This window comes from Montipora capricornis, chromosome 10, assembly GCF_036669925.1.
Source record: "Montipora capricornis isolate CH-2021 chromosome 10, ASM3666992v2, whole genome shotgun sequence".
In the NCBI taxonomy this organism is placed as follows: Eukaryota; Metazoa; Cnidaria; class Anthozoa; order Scleractinia; family Acroporidae; genus Montipora; species Montipora capricornis.
In genome coordinates this window covers 14,034,159-14,041,658 of record NC_090892.1, presented here as the reverse complement: position 1 = coordinate 14,041,658, position 7,500 = coordinate 14,034,159, and positions in this window count along the sequence as shown.

Below are 7,500 nucleotides of genomic sequence, written 5' to 3'. Positions count from 1 at the left end.
CGACTACAAATTCGCTTTCCTTGACACCGCAGTTTCAAGAGAACCGGACGGCCGCCTCACCACCAGCGTGTACAGGAAACCTACGCACACTGATCAGTACTTAGCTTATGATTCACACCACCCATAATCAGTAAAACGCGGGATTGTCAAGTGCCTCTACGAGCGCGCCAAACGTCTCGTAACAATTAAAACCCTCTGTTATCTCCAAGAAGAAGAAACACCTGTCTTCTGTTCTTGTCTCTAATGGTTACCCTCTTTCTTTCTTGCAGAAAATCACCAAGACCAGGAAACCTAGTAGCAGTGCTGAGCCCACGATCGAGTACAAGTCTACTGCGGTTTTACCCTATGTCAAAGGCCTATCCGAACAACTTCGCCGCTGCCTACAGCAACAAGGCATACGAGCTGTTTTCAAGTCGGAGACTACGTTAAGATCACATCTAGTACGACCGAAAGGCGCTGTCGACCCGGCTAAATAAGAAGGCGTGGTTTACAGGATTCCGGTAAAGTCAACATCAGCGAGACTGGAACACCTATGCAAGATAGAATCAAAGAACATGAGCGAGATATCCGACTTGCCCGTACCCAGGCCTTCGCCGTTTCAGAACACGCTAACAACACCGGACACAGCCCGCTTTGGAACGAAGTAAAGTTTATTGCTCGTGATCCTCATTGGTACGCACGCAGGATCAAAGAGGCGATCACATAAGACTTTACCCTAACAACATCAACAGGGATAGTGGAATAGAAATTACGGAAGCATGGATGCCCACGATCAGGAAACACAACAACAGGAGAACCGTATACGACAGCGGACCAAAGGAACAACAAACCGAAACAGCGAAGATCGAAATGCATCAGTCACAGCTGCTGAAAACCAACCAATCATAGCGGAGCGCATCCTGCTTAAAAGGTGACGCGTAACCAGTCGACTTCATCGCCTGATGAAGACTAGCAGTATGCAGTCGACACGTCGCGATCTACATCACATGCAAGTGACCACATCGTGAGACGAGAATACTTTATTATTATTGTACTTCACCACGATGAATAACAGCAACCTTTTTTACGACATTAAAGAGTCTCTTTTTATCCGTGATCTAAAGCCAGCCTTAAATGAAAACCTTGGCAGAGAGAACTTTTTCTCTGTCATTAGCATATTTCTTGTCGTTTTACGTTAATCAATTTCGTGAGTTCCCAGTCCGTTCAGTTGTATTTTTGAATTAAAATTTATCTGTAACTGAATGATAGTCACTTCTGATGATATATGTTGTAATATACGAAACGTTAAGTTTATAAAAAGTTATGCAGTTCAAGCAAATGTTTGTAACCGATGTTTGCGTTTTATTCTATTTGCGTCTGTGTGCATGTGTGTGTTTTCTTGGAAAATCAGAACCTTAACCTGAGCGACCAACTTTTCTCGGGCAACCGGGACTGACCTTCGCCCCTCTTACCGCGGTAGGAGCAAAAATGCCAGTTTTGCTTAAATTCCAGCGGTTTCTAGATTTGAGCGTATTAGCTTCTATGAATCAGTACAAATAGACAATCACTCACAGGAAATGGATAACGTTATCCACCGGGAAAATCACTATCCAGGGGATAAACCCTAGCAAAACCAGTTGAGTTATCCAGTGGATAGCGCTATTCACCCTTAATTTGAACAACTCAGGCCAGAAAGTAGTCCATCTTCCATTATAGAATCTGACCATTTTTTGAGCGTTCTGAAAAAGTTCACTTGATTTCATATCCGCAGTTCAGTATATGATCATTTCATATATTATTTCATCGTTGATTCATTAATCACGGGAACATTAGAACCCACAAATGACCAGCTCCCAAAGTCAGTGGCTTCATAGCTATAGCTCAGTTGGTTAGAGCGTCGCACTGGTATCGCGAGGTCACGGGTTCAAACACCGTTGAAATCCTGAATTTTTCAGGGTTCTCTACTCAATTGCCAAGATTGCGTTCATAACTGCGAGGATCATAGCTTCACTTGATTTCATATCCACAGTTGAAAACACGTTCCAAAACCTTGGGGGGAAAAATCCACAGTTGACAGAATATATGATTCATTTCATCGTTGACGTCAGTACACATAAAACAACAAAACATGCATGTGACCAACCGAGAAGTTTGTGACTACAATGAAGAGGATGACGGTTGAAAGTTATGTTGTGCCCCGACCCCCTGAAATGAAACAACACAAATCTCAACGTTGAGTAAATTAGATGCTGCATACAATGTCAGCTGATAGGAAAGTGCTGTCCTGGGCCAAATATGTAAGGTACTCCTCCCATTAAGAAAACTCTTGTAATGTCTCTAAAACGGGAAAGACATCACCGTCTAGCGATTGATTTTCAGATATTCTACGATCTAGTATCATAGTTTCTGGACATCGGCATATTCCAAGTTCGCTCAAATGGTGTAACAAAGCTGCAAACTGTGCCACAGCCGTGATTGGTTGTCTGCTGGCCACCAACATAGAGGAACTCTTTCAATTTAGTGGAGCTCCCAGTCTCGATATGCCAAGTTAAGATATCACGTGACCGTGGTGACAAAGTTTGGGTGTCTACCAATGTTTTCTTCTCGACTTAGATATTCGATTCATCTTCATAGTTTGATGACGTCATACTACGTGACCAAGATGTTGCATCTCTTGACTTTCCAACGTACTAAAACAACTTTGCCCAGGTTTCAAGGGTTTTATAACTATGTTTCCCAAAGTGCGGAGCTTCGCTATTACCTGTCACGAGATCAGGTCATCGAATACGCAGTCGTTACTCTACCATTTTATATAGGTAAGGTGCTCCGCTATTATGCTTGGGTTCCTTTTTACACTTTAAAGTCACTTGTTATTACGTTTGAGGCCATTATTACATTGCGCTCAGGTATTACACTCTTAGCCACTACAGGGCTGGACCAAGGTAAAATTTAAAAAAATTAGCGAATATTGAAATGATTTGCTTAATTATATGCTTCTTAAAAGAAGCATAAGTACTTGAGGTAAAGGAAATACAAGCTGCCTCATTGGTTTGGCTGGTCTTTCATATTTTCATTTGTCCTCCGCCATTTTAGTCCGGTAGATGAAAGTCTATCCATTGGATTGCATTGAAAGTTTAAAAACTGTAAAGTTTCTCTTTGCCAGCAACTGCCCAAAAAATCTCTAGATTCAGAGAAGTAACAAGATTTTCAAACGCTTCGAAGGTGTTGGTTTTCTGAGATTTTGCAAAGGGGGGACAAAAAATGGCCGACCTTAAGGAAAAATTCTAGACGCTAAAAGTATTAGGGAATACAAGTTGCCTGATGACTTGATTGGTATGCATGTAGGATTGTTCTTTGCAAAATCAAGAAAGAGCTAGCAGCAGAAAAATGTTGGGATTGCAATTTATAATTATTGGATTGTAACACTGAGTGACAATAGTTTATTTTTATCCACAAAGAACTGGATTGTAATGGTGGACAATTGTGCCTCATTATGATGCAATAATGTATCTACTTTCTCTTGGTATGAGGGGCAACGAGTATCTATTCTTGCCTGCATGCACAACGCACACTGAATTTACACGTTTAAAGTCTGTTCCCCTGGGAATTGCCTTAGGTGGTTGCCTATTTAACAGATTTTTGCAGTGTTTATTCTCTTTATCGCAAAGTAGTCTACATGTTACGTGCTGCGCTGTTTCAAGCTTATTTTGAATCCGTTCGTTATGTCCGACACCAAAGGAAGCCGAAAGGATAGCCGACACAAGAAAAGAGCACGGCGAGTCTGCAACCACCGAAAACCGTACGTTGGTTCAGCAAGTTTTTGGGCTATTTAAGGATTACTTGTCAACTCAACTTGATGGTCAGGGAGAGAAACTCAAGTCAAAGCAGAAGATTGGTCGAACTGAAATACCGTGACAAAGGAAACCAAAAGCAATTTAATCTCAACGCAGAGCTCGACAACATATTAGACCAGATACAAGAATCGAACAAAAAAGAAACCAGCAGCGGCAGCATACATTTAACTGCTCTCGTTACTGAGGTCAAAAAGCTCATCCACAAACTGCAAAAGCTTATAAAGATCGCCGACAGGTACAAAGACGGCTGGCAGGTTGTCGAAGAGTACGATTCAGACGAGTTGGCGTCCAACTCCGATGACAAAAAGAAGCAAAAGAAAGCGGAGAGCAAGAAAAGAAAGGAAAGAGATATCACATGTCGCCGGATGAGAAACGGCAATGGTCCCCGCGCGTACTCCAATGGCTCTGGTAGGTGTCAGTACCTTGCTTTGGCATCTTTAATTAAGTATCCATCTTTAATCTGTTGTATTTTGTCTGTCTTATAGGGAATAGAACGTGTAAAATAATTTACTTTCGTTTCAACGAAGCAAATTATAAAACGTAACACAGGGGTACCCAGCGACGGTTTTCTCTCTGAAATGCTTTAAATCGTTGTTCAAAGCTCTTCGGAGGGCTGTTAAAGCTTTGTAGTTTCATTTTAGGCTGCGCTATAAAAATTTATCTGTTCGGTTATTCTAGGGGAACTTGAAGCTTTTCGAATTTACTAGGGCATTTTTGTCAACTTCCCGAAAATCTTAGGTATTGTATCCTTTCCGAATATGATAGGTGGCCTTTTTTCAGTACTCATCCCGACATTTTTGTCAATCAGAAAGCATTAGGCATCAAAGTTTTTCCATCACGAAAGTTCGATGTGAAAATTCCCTAAAGAAAATCCTAGGTTATCAAAGACCTTCCGAACAGAAAATTTGAGGGAGACAAAATTAACTGTTTTTCAAGGGACCAGTCATTAAGTGATTTGATATATAGCAAAAAAAGAAAAACTTGCAATGGCAACAGCAACGGCGGTCGTCGTTCAACATTCGCGGGTAAGGTTACCCTCTGACGTCATAGATTTTGCACTGTTGCCCGCTCAGAGACTTTTGGCGGGAAAAAATTTTATTGTTAGATGTCATGTGACCTCCAAGTGACCAATGAGGGCGCGCACTGTTGGGGGGAAAAATTCTGCTAAATTTAAACAGGAGAAAGTTGGGAAGCACTCTGTTTTCTAGGAAACAGACCTCAGTTGCGATTCGATCTTGCTTCGGCAACTGTTGCTTCTAAGTAGGCAATGCAACCAAGAAAATTGTGCAGTGCATTGAGCTAGATGTTAAGATGCCAACCTATAAAATGTTATTGCTAGGTTAATTTAAGTAAAACATGATGACTTGTTGTCAGTAAAAGAAATCTTTTACAAGTAGACCACAAAGTACATTACCCTAATCCTAACATTAGGATATACAAGTTTCTTATTGAATTACTTAAACTTGACGAACAACCGTAAAACACAACATAACAGTTTATTCAGTTTACTTCTATTCGTTTTTGCCATCGCCATTGTATCAATGTTGAGTTTTTCAGTACATTTTATTGTTTTGTGCTGAACTGGTTTATAACACTGCCTGAAAGCTCAAAACAAGTCCACTTTCCCTGGGCAATCGGAGTCGTAAAAATATTTTACTAGAGATCGAAAGCACATTACTAATCCATGATAATCATCCAACTGTATTTGTTATTGTATAAAAAAAAACGCACGAAATGAGTGCAAATATTCCACGATATGGTACAGTTAGTTATTTGTACACTTGGTTATTTGGGACCTTAAGCAAGGAAGACGGCGACGGCTACGAGAACGTTGTCTAAAAATACTATTTCCCGTTACTGTAATAATCTTGCGATTACTGCCTGTCGCTCGGTTTGGAAAGTGTGAATACATTGAGAACGGTGTAGATATTTAGAGAGAAAATTGAAACTTCATCGTCAGGTGCTGTCGTCCTCCAAATTTTACCATTTCAAGTCGTTGTCAAGACGAGAACGGCAAAGAAATGTATCAAAAGATAAAACGCACGTGTAGGGCGTACAAAACTGTTGTTTTTGCTAATGAAACCTATTTTGTGGCGTTCTCGTTGCCGTCGACGTCCTCGCTTATGGTCCCTATTGTACAGTAGAGAACCGGTTTGACTAGTTTAGTTGCTGACGTTGCCCCGCAAGCACAAATCTGCCACACGTTCTCGGTTGCTTACAACTCCATTGCTAAAAATTTAGTGCGAAAACGTTGGATAATAGCTTATTAGATGTTTTGGTGTGTAGTATTGCTGAGTATTTCTATTCGTTGTTTGTATTTTGACTCGCCCTAGAAGTCTACTACACTCCGAAACATCTAAGATATATTTATTACTAGTTATTGATTGTTATCTGCAAGAGTAGTACGCGCGCCAGGATCGGCCAATTAGGCGGGGCGTATTCTACAGCATGGCCACGAGGCAAGTAATATAAATATCTTCAAAACTAACCATTGTTTTGTCGGCTAGTACTTCAAATGAGTTACAGCGCCCAGCTATTTGTTCTTAAACTTCCGGCATGAATGTGAAACGAGGGTCGTGATTTAAAGAAAGGCCTTCGATCTCGATTCGTAAGAGGTATCAGGTCGTTAGCAATTCTTTCTTCAGGCAGTGGCTCTTCATATGTGCGCTTCTCATAGGCTCTACACCATTTCGTTCGTATCCTCTGTCGTTGAATTTTATTATTTTTGCAATGGTAATGATAGTAAAGTAAATAATGATCGACTATAACAACAGTCAACGATTTTGGAGACGAAGGAGCCATACAGGCACTAGATGAGAACAGGGTTATTGATAGATAAAATAAAATTCTTCAAGTAAGACAACTTTCATGTGCCATGAAGAGAGTTTGATTCCCCATGACATGTTTCACACTGAAAACGCTTTGGAGATTTAAATTTGTATATTCCGGTTAAAATTACGGCCGTTCAAAAATTACAGCAGCCACACACGCAATTCGTAAGCTGCTCACGTCAGCTCATGATTCAAATGGGTCACCAATAAACAAACCGCTAATTTCGCTCACCTTTCTCCTAATTCCTATATATATATATATATAGATATATATATATATATATATAATATATATATATATATGGAATATAAATAAACATCTCCTATTCACGAAAATTACGGAAATTCTACATAAACGGTTTAATGGTCACTTAAATCCGTTTGGGTTGGTCTGTGGCTCCACTTGCGCGCGGACTCGAATTCTGTAGGTGAAAAAAAGGTTAGAGACGTTTAAAAAAACCTGATTTTTCCGAAAAACTGGTCTGCAGATTTTGTTGAATTTAAAATATTTTAGAGAGTATTTCTAACATTATCTGGTAACGATGAATGGGAAAATTTGACCGTCCCGTTTCTTCAAAAAAGATAACATAAGTTGATTTTAAGGCTTAAAGAAATGCCTAATATCTTTGTCATGGTAACGTTATTTTGGACGAAAATATATTGTAAGAAATCTGTGATGGGTACTTAATACCCTGGCCAAATTTCGTCTTGATATGATTACCCTAATTGTATCTAAGGACGAATATGTTTATTTCTTTGAAAAAAGGAGAAACTAACTATTTCGAGCCTCCTTAAGGGATTATAACCAGTGAGCATCACATCTGGTAACTAATTAT